Source organism: Nicotiana tabacum, chromosome 24, assembly GCF_000715075.1.
Source record: "Nicotiana tabacum cultivar K326 chromosome 24, ASM71507v2, whole genome shotgun sequence".
NCBI lineage: Eukaryota > Viridiplantae > Streptophyta > Magnoliopsida > Solanales > Solanaceae > Nicotiana > Nicotiana tabacum.
Window position 1 is genome coordinate 29,548,645 of NC_134103.1, and position 9,068 is coordinate 29,557,712.

Sequence of the window (9,068 nt, forward strand, 5' to 3'; positions counted from 1 at the left end):
CAACCTTTTCCCATTGACTCTAAACTTGCGGGAGCCATCTTCTAATGCAATTTCTACGGCTCATTCGGGATTCATCTCTACCATACCGAATGGTCCTGACCATCTTGACTTCAACTTGCCCGGAAAGAACTTTAATCTCGAATTGTATATAAATACCACATCTCTAGGTTTAAAATTTTGCTCAAGAATATTTTTCTCATGCATCATCTTCATTCTTTCCTTATATAGCCTCGTACTCTCAAAAACATGGTAACGGAACTCATCAAGTTGATGCAGCTTTATAACTCTACTCGTTCCAGCAACCTCCAAGTCAAGATTTAATTGCCTAACGCCCAAAATGCTCTATGCTTTAACTCTACCAGTAAGTGACGCGCCTTTACAAATACCAATTTGTATGGTGACATACCAATCAGAGTTTTGAATGCAGTGCGGTAAGCCCATAGAAAATCATCCAATTTTCTCTCCCAATCAGTCCGAGTAGCATTTACAGTTGTGGTCAAAACACTCTTGATTTCTCTATTTGACACCTTCGCTTGCCCACTTGTTTGTGTGTGATACGGAGTGCCAATCTTATGGTGAACGCCATAGTTTTACAACAACTTTGTGAAGGCTCGATTGCAGAAGTGAGTTCCTCCATCACTGATGATCGCTCTTGGAGTACCAAATCGGGTAAAGATATTTTTTCTTAGAAAACAAATAACTCCCTTTGCATCATTTGCTGGAAGAGCCACGACTTCTACCCATTTAGAGACATAGTCCACCGCTACCAATATGTACTTGTTGCTATGTGAGCTGACAAATGGTCCCATAAAATCGATTCCACATTCATCAAATACTTTCACCTCTTGAATTGGGTTCATGGGTATCTGATGTCGACGGGAAATATTCCCGCCCATTGGCACTCATCACAGCTCTTTACCCAAAAGTGTGCATCATTAAAAAATGTCGGCCAATAAAAGACCGACTCCAACACTTTAGCAATTGTCCTTACTCCTTCAAAATGGCCTCCATAAGGCGAACCATGACATGCCTGCAATATAAAAGCTTGGTCTATCTCGAGAATACATCTCCGGATCAGGTTATCAATATAAATCCTAAACAAATATGGTTCATCCCAGAAATACATGCGACAATCACAAAAGAACTTATTCTTCTCTACATAGGACAAATCATAGGGAACAATACTGCTCCCCAGGTAGTTTGCAATATATTCATACCGTGGCGCTACCTTAAGGCTCGTGGCTAATAGTTGTCATCTAGGAAAGACTCCACGATCTCTTCCACATCAACCCTCTTTTCAGCTCCTTCAAGCCTGACAAGTTATCGGCAACTAGGTTTTTCGTTCCCTTTCGATCACGAATTTCCAAGTCAAACTCTTGCAGCAATACCACCCATCGAATAAGGCGCGACTTTGAATCCTTCTTCTCAATTAGGTACCTGAGACAAGCATGGCCAGTAGAAATAATTACCTTCGAGCCTATCAGGTATAACCTAAATTTGTCAAATGCGTACACCACTGCTAGCATATCTTTCTCTGTCACTGTGTAATTCAGTTGGGCACCACTCAAGGTTCTACTTGCATAGTAGATTGGATGCATATATTTATCTTTTATGTTCCCTAGAACTACTCCCACATCATAGTCATTTGCATCACACATCAGCTCAAAAGATTATTTCTAGTCAGGTGCCACTATGATTGGTGCAGTCACCAGTCTGTTCTTCAACTCCTCAAAAGCTACCCTACAGTCATTAGAAAACACAAAAGGGTGATCCTTTTCAAGCAATTTAAACAAAGGGTTAGCAATTGTGGAAAAACATTATATAAACTAAATGTAGAAGCCAGCGTGGCCATGGAAACTTCTTATGGTCTTGATGGAAGTGGGTGGAAGCAAATTCTCAATTATATCAACCTTAGCACGGTCTACCTCAATTCCTTTACTTAACACTAGGTGTCCCAACACTATACCTTTATGTACCATATAATGGCACTTTTCCTAGTTCGGTACCAGATTAGTCTCCATACATCTCTTCAATACGCTTTTCAAGTGCATAAGGCAATCGTCGAATGAGTTCCCCACCACAGAGAAGTCATCAATGAAAACCACCATTATTTCATCTACCATATCTGTGAAGATGGCCATCATGCACCTTTGGAATGTGGCGGGTGCATTGCATAGGCCAAACGACATTCTCCAAAAATCATAGATGCCATATGTACAAGTGAACGGCGTTTTATTTCTATCCTCCGGGGCAATAGAGATATGGTTAGACCCTGAGTATCCTTCCAGGAAGAAAAATGTGGCCCTCCCCACCAATCTATCTAGCATATGATCAATTAATGACAACAGAAAGTGGTCTTTTCGGGTGGCCTTGTTTAATCTTCTGTAATCCATGTAGATTCTCCATCCCGTGACTATTCTTGTTGAGATCAACTCATTATTCTCATTTTGCACTACAGTTATTCCACCCTTCTTACTAAACTAGGCTGACCTAGTTTATGTCATAGATAGGGAAGAAGATTCATGCATCTAACCACTTGATCACTTCTTTCTTCACCACTTCTTTCATGTTGGGATTCAACCTTCTTTGATGTTCTATGGAAGGTTTGTGCATCTTCTAGTAGAATCTTATGCATACAAAATGTTAGGCTGATACCTTTTATGTTTGCAATGGTCCACCCAATTGTAGTCTTGCATTCATTTAGAACCTACAAAGGTTGTTCTACTTGTACATCAAGCATACCATATAAGATAATAATAGGTAAGGTTGAGCTAGGTCACAAGAAAGCATGCCTGAGGTGAGACAGTAACAACTTTAGCTCCAACTGTTGTGGTTTTTCAATTATTGACTTAGCTGGAGGATTATTTCTTTCTTCTAAGTGTAAAGACTCAAATTCGAGCTCTCGTTTCCAGTACCCTTTGTCTTCAAGACCCAAAACCAACTCCACTAAATCCTCACTATCTACCTCTTCTAAGTTCATCAGACAGGCTACTAAGGGGACTTTTGCATTCAGTGCCTCGTCTTCCTCCTCCAGAATCACATCCATAGCTTCGATCATAGAGCAATTAGCGAACTTACTGGGTCTCCACATAGACTTATACACATTGAATGTTATTTCTTCATCATTCAGTCTCATCTTTAGCTCCCCAATTTCAAAATCAATCAAAGCTCTCCTTGTGGCCAAGAATGGCCTTCCCAAAATTATGAAAATCTCTTCATCGACCTGGAAGTCTAGATTAACAAAATCTAATGGAAACACAAAATTTCCAACCTGCACAAGTACATCATTAAGTATACCTGATGGCCTTTTCACCGTTCGGTCGACTAGATGTAGTAACATGGATGTTGGTCTTGCCCTTCCAATGCCTAACCTTTAATAGATAGACAATGGCATCAAGTTTATGCTTGCCCCCAAATCACACAATGCTTTGGCAAAAGCATAGCTGCCTATGGTGCACAGAGTTGTGAAACTCCCTAGGTCAGATAACTTCATAGATATAGGTCTTGTCATGACAACACTGCAGGTCTGAGTCAGTGTCACAGTTTCCAAGTCTTGAAATTCGAACTTCCAAGACATCAAATCCTTCATCATTTTTGCATAATCGGGCATCTCTCTCAAGGCATTAATCAATGGAATGTTTACCTGAATCTACTTCAACATCTCCATGAATTCTTATACTGCTAATCCTTCTGATATTTGGCCAACCTCTTCGGGAAGGGTGCTGGAAGTCGCTCCCTTCCTATGACTTGAGTTAGATCCTACTCGGGAACTTTTTATAATGCCTTCTTTTGCACTTTCTCAATCTCCTTTGAAACCTATTTCTCTTTTCTTAGTTCCTCCTGAGCTTGATGCACTCTTACTTCTGTTAGCTCAGTTGACTCTTCAACCTCAATTGGTACTGAGATGATTATCTCAGTTGGTCAGCTTTCAGGAGCAGTTTCTTGCTCTAGATCAAGATCTCTACCATTTCTCACACTCACCACCATAATCTTCTTCGAGCCATGCTCTTTCGGATTGACATGTGTGTCCATAGGTAACGTCCCTTGAGGACGATTATTTAGAGACATAAATATATGCTCAATTGAATCTCAAGTCCTTTTATCGCTGAGTCATGTTCTTCAACCTTATCTTGTATTTTCCATTGGACCCAATCAGCTGTTGCAGCATTCCTTTAATTTCAGACAACCAATCATCTTGTCTCACTATTTGTTGTTGTTGAGGCTGTTAATAAGCTAGCTGCTGATTTTGCTGATTATGTCCATGTTGCCTTTGATAAGGCACGACTTGACTCTGAGGTCGCATAACTCCAGTATTGTTGTTGTTATTATACTATTGTTATGTTGGTCTATACTGTTGATTCTACTACCCCCAATTCTGACCACCTTGCCTTTGGCCTCCAAAGTTTCCCACATTGTTTATATTCTCTTGATAATTTGAATGTCACTTTCATATTAACCACTCCACGAGCACACACATGGTTGGTTAATGCATTGTGTGCATAAGCCTCCATTGTTCATGTCAACTATGTGCTCCTGCTTTTGGCCTGACTCATCAATCCTTTTTGTTAGGATACTCAATTGCGTCATCATAGTAGTCATATTCTCAGCCATGGATTTATTTGGGTCTAGAGCTACTGAGTGAACTAAATAAGCGATTGTAGAGTCTCTTGTCATCCATCCTGAGTTTTGTTCCATTTTATCAAGTAAGAACTTACATTCTCTGAATGATTTGCTCAAAAATGCTCCACTTGCCGAAGCATCAATATTGGCCTTCAAGTTGTTTGCCAATCCCATGTAGAACCTTTGCCCCAACATCTGATTAGAAATGCCATAGTGTTGACACTTGACCAGCATCCCCTTGAACCTCTCCCATGTTTCTTGCAGTGTTTCAGCTGGTTTCTGCCTGAACCTTAATATCTCGTCAACTTGCTTGGAAATCTTATTGGGTGGGTAGAATTTATTTAAAAACTACTTGACTAATTCCTCCCAAGTAGTGATGGAGTTTATGGAAAAAACAACAGTCTTATTGCTTCCAATGTCACATTCGGTTGCCTTTGCATGACACAAATCGACAGAAAAGTTTTCAGGTGCAGCTGTGGATCTTCACTGTAAGACCCCGAGAACAGTCCCTTGTTATGCAACAAATGCAACATGCTATTTGTAATTTAAAATGATTCCGGTTGTATCGAAGGGACTGCATATGCGATTGTCAGGTTTTAGCGGTGGGTTGTGCCCAATTATACAAGGCTGTTTCTGGCACAAGAGGTGCCACACCCTGGTTTCTCGACTAATTCACATTGTTTTGGTTGTGTATTACGTCACCCATGTCTAGTTTGATTCACTCTGATGAGTTCTATTGTCCTTTGTCTTTCTTATTTGCTCGATTTAGTGCCCTGAAAGCTTTCTCTGGGTCCAGTATTGCTTCGTACAATTCACCAGTTCTTGAGGAGTTTCTAGGCATGCACCTGTAACATATAAGACTACAAACATTAGAGTTTAAATAATGAATTTCAAGATAAGAAAGCCGACTAAACTAAGAATTCTAACAATTCTTTTAGCCGTAATTAATTACACCGTTAATTCCCCTGCAAAGGCGCCAATATTTGATCCTGCCCAACTATGGCTCCTAAGAGTTCTAGCGGTGATTGCAAAAATAATTCGGTTTACAAGTCTGGGGTCGAATCCACAGGGAATTAACCTACTAATTACAACCACTAGTTTCGCACGAATTAAAGTAATCAACCTTTAGAAATATTAAATAACGATTTGAATGTTTACTAACTAAGATCAAAGTAATTAAAATGCAATAATTTATAACTAACATAGCAAACGCTGTGGACATGATTTGAAAAAGTCTAGGGTTATGATTTCCCCTATTGTCGGCATCCTCTCTGTTACGCTTCCTATAAATTTGCCTAAGTATTCTCTACCGATCGTACTATTTTGGGTGTCATAATTCTCTTTAAGTAACTACCACAATTTACTAGATGTTTTCTTCTGAAATACACTACCTGGCACTAATTCACCGTTCATTAAGAGTGCACCAAGGTTTCATTATTCCTAATCCCACCTTTAAACCCTCGGTATTGATTCCTCACATGCGTTAGGAGTGATATTGTTCAATAACTGCCAAAATATGTACCCCTTTTTCAAAAAATATACACTAAATAGGTACAGTCAATTGAGAGCTATTCAATCAACCATAATGTAAACGTAGTTGAACAAGTAGAGAAACATCAAAGGCAAATCTATATTAAACATAGTAGAAAATTATCCTCCAATAGATTCCATCAAACCCTAGATTAGAAAGTTTAGCTACTCATAAATGTATCAACAATCATCATGATGTTCAAAGACATTAAACTACAAAGTAAGGAGATAAACGGAGGAAACACTCGTTTGATTCTCGCACCACGGTGCTCTGTAGCCTTTTTCTTCTCCAAAATAGTGTCCAACAGTTTCTCAACTCGTTAAGGGAGTATTTTTATTTTAGGGCCGGAATCCCTTAGTCAAAATTCGGGTTAGAATCTTTTAACCCGCAACTTTTAATTACTGGGTTATAAACCTCGCGAGGCAAGGCTTATAGCGCGGTCAGCCTGGCTACAGAGCTGGCTTGTAGCGCGGTCAAGCTAGCTATAGAGCTGGCTTTACTTGGTCTGTAGCATGGTAAAGCAGGCTATAGAGCTGGCTGTATTTGGTATGTAGCACGATTTGGGTACTTGATGCTTTTGTGCTCTTTTCTTGCATTTTTGTCCTCTTTTTGTGCAACTTTCATCTGACTCTTTCTTCTGGTGCTCCTACACATAAAACAACACAATTTAGCTCAAATGTCACACAATTAATCACTAAACAAACAAAATATAGGGCGAGTAATGTATTAAAAGTATAGCATTTTGGCCGAACATAAATAATAAAGTAATAATTTCTTAATTTGTTTTTTATTTAATCATTTTTTAAAATCAAATTCATTGTTTTCACTCGCTTTATACGCGTATATTTCACACATCTCGTCCAACTCAGCAGATTTAATGCCACATAAGCTTGGCCAATGGTAAGAAGCGTTAAAAATATTAGTTTTGGTCGAGTTGAGGTGTTTGCATGAAACTTTGTGGAGTATAGGGGTCGGGATGTAAAATCGAAATAAGTGCGGGGGTCTCCTAAGCTATTCTGCCTATTAGTTAGCGTAATTCTTAGATTTAGTCACTCCGAAAGCTAATTTAAGGTATATTTAGTCTCATTCTTAGATATCTATCATAACATCTATTTTAATTTCTTGTGGTTAGACGTGGATTCTTAGTTGGATTATTATTGCAACGACTGTTTTGCTTTTCCTTTAGAGGTGCATGGGTGGTTTATTTAAAAATAAATTTGCTCAAGAGTAATAATTCAAAACATAATTAAAAACCATACTTCGAAATGAAAAACTTGACCAGTAAGCTATTGCACCATGGACAACTGCCCTCTTTGGTTTGGTGATCGGCCATTATAATTATTTCTTCGTTTATTACTTCGATTTGATGCAACGCGGTCTGTAGATGGTTTATTGCTCCTAGGCAAACGTGAAGGATCGTTGAATATCTTTCCTTCATTTCGGATAGATACAGATGGACAGTTCTCCTTCCTATTTTGACGTCGCAAATTGCCTACCCCAGCCATAATTGAAACGCGACCCTGTGTTGTTGAATTATTGGAATCCATCTTTCAGATCTCTGTGATTATTACTTTTACAGCCAAAAACTAGCAGAAAAATTTGAGGACCGAAAGCAGAAAATAGGAAAAACCAAACCCAAACTAATTACCTTCTTAGTATGAGTAGTCAACAAAATTACACACAGAAAGGACTTGAGGCTTGCATTTATAGTGTCAGATCTGGCTTTACGAAACAACGAAAGACTTGACCGAAAACAAAAGGGGAAAAAAAGGACGAGATACGGAATAAGGAGTGCGAAAAATTTCCGCCATCCTTGTTTGAAGTCCGAGTTATTCCCTTAAAAAAAAAAAAAATGGTCCTACGTTTATGGTGCAAATAGATGTTTTTATATTTTGGGAAATTTCCACGAAGGGCGAAAAGCATCTACACCCAACTTTGTTTTAAAAATCAAACTTCACCTTCTACTTTAAACAATAATTATCATTCTCCCCCATTTCTCAGTTGACTTTTTTAAAATACCTATGTTAACCTTTATAATATCAACAAAAATCAAATTATGGTGGATGTCTACTTTTCCTCCATGATCTTCTCAAATGCACATATTCAATGACATATTTCTATGCTTAATGACATATTCAATGACATATATTTTTTCACTTTTCATGCCTATATAAAGGACTTGTAATGGATTGAAAAATACACACAATTGAAGAATAAATAAGAATCTCTCTTCCTCTCTTTCTATCTATATCTCTTAATTTGTTTTTCCTTGTTCTATATTGTTACTTTGAGTTATATTTCATAACACGTTTTACTATCTCACCAATTCCTAGTTTACTTTGCATAAGTAATAGAATTTTATTCGCAACTATGAGCACGTCATATCCAAGGAAAATAAAAGATAAGTAGATACTTTCTTTTGCTAATTGATGCCTATGTTCGTTGTAATTGCATGAATAGCCAATCTATTCAGGAACCTCTTTGTAAGTTATTGTTCATCTCTCTTGTTGGCAAGTAAATTAACTTTGAATTTTGTTCATAAGTTCTTGCCAAGACACCTTAGAAAATGATATCGCATGTTTTTCTACTTTAGTTTGAAATACATACATCTATTTTTAATAGTAGGTATTGTGGTTAAAATTTTCAGAATTTTGTAGTGCGACATCATCATATTTGGAAGTTATATTTTAGCTTTCTAAACAGAAAATTTACTAGAAATAATTAATGAAAACACATGAAGAATTTTTCTCTTTAGTTATAGTTTCAAGCTAATATATGTTGTAAGTATCTTTAAGTAAGCCACCTACTAACATGGCTTTAAAATTGGTAATTAATGCCTAAGAATGAGAGATCTGACAAAATAAAAATGAAAGTATTGGTTAGGATTGAGATTTGCTCATTTATACTCAAATCAATC

General features: G+C 37.8%; 1 long non-coding RNA gene across 1 annotated transcript; it reads right to left on the minus strand.

Moving 5' to 3' along the window:
* Positions 1-6,232: 6,232 nt before the first annotated feature.
* On the minus strand, positions 6,233-8,048 carry LOC107789741 (uncharacterized). Its single transcript, XR_001648903.2, has 2 exons — positions 7,411-8,048; positions 6,233-6,797 (listed from the first exon to the last, which is right to left on the minus strand). It is a non-coding gene; the product is annotated as an uncharacterized LOC107789741 (long non-coding RNA).
* Between the last annotated feature and the right edge of the window lie 1,020 nt (positions 8,049-9,068).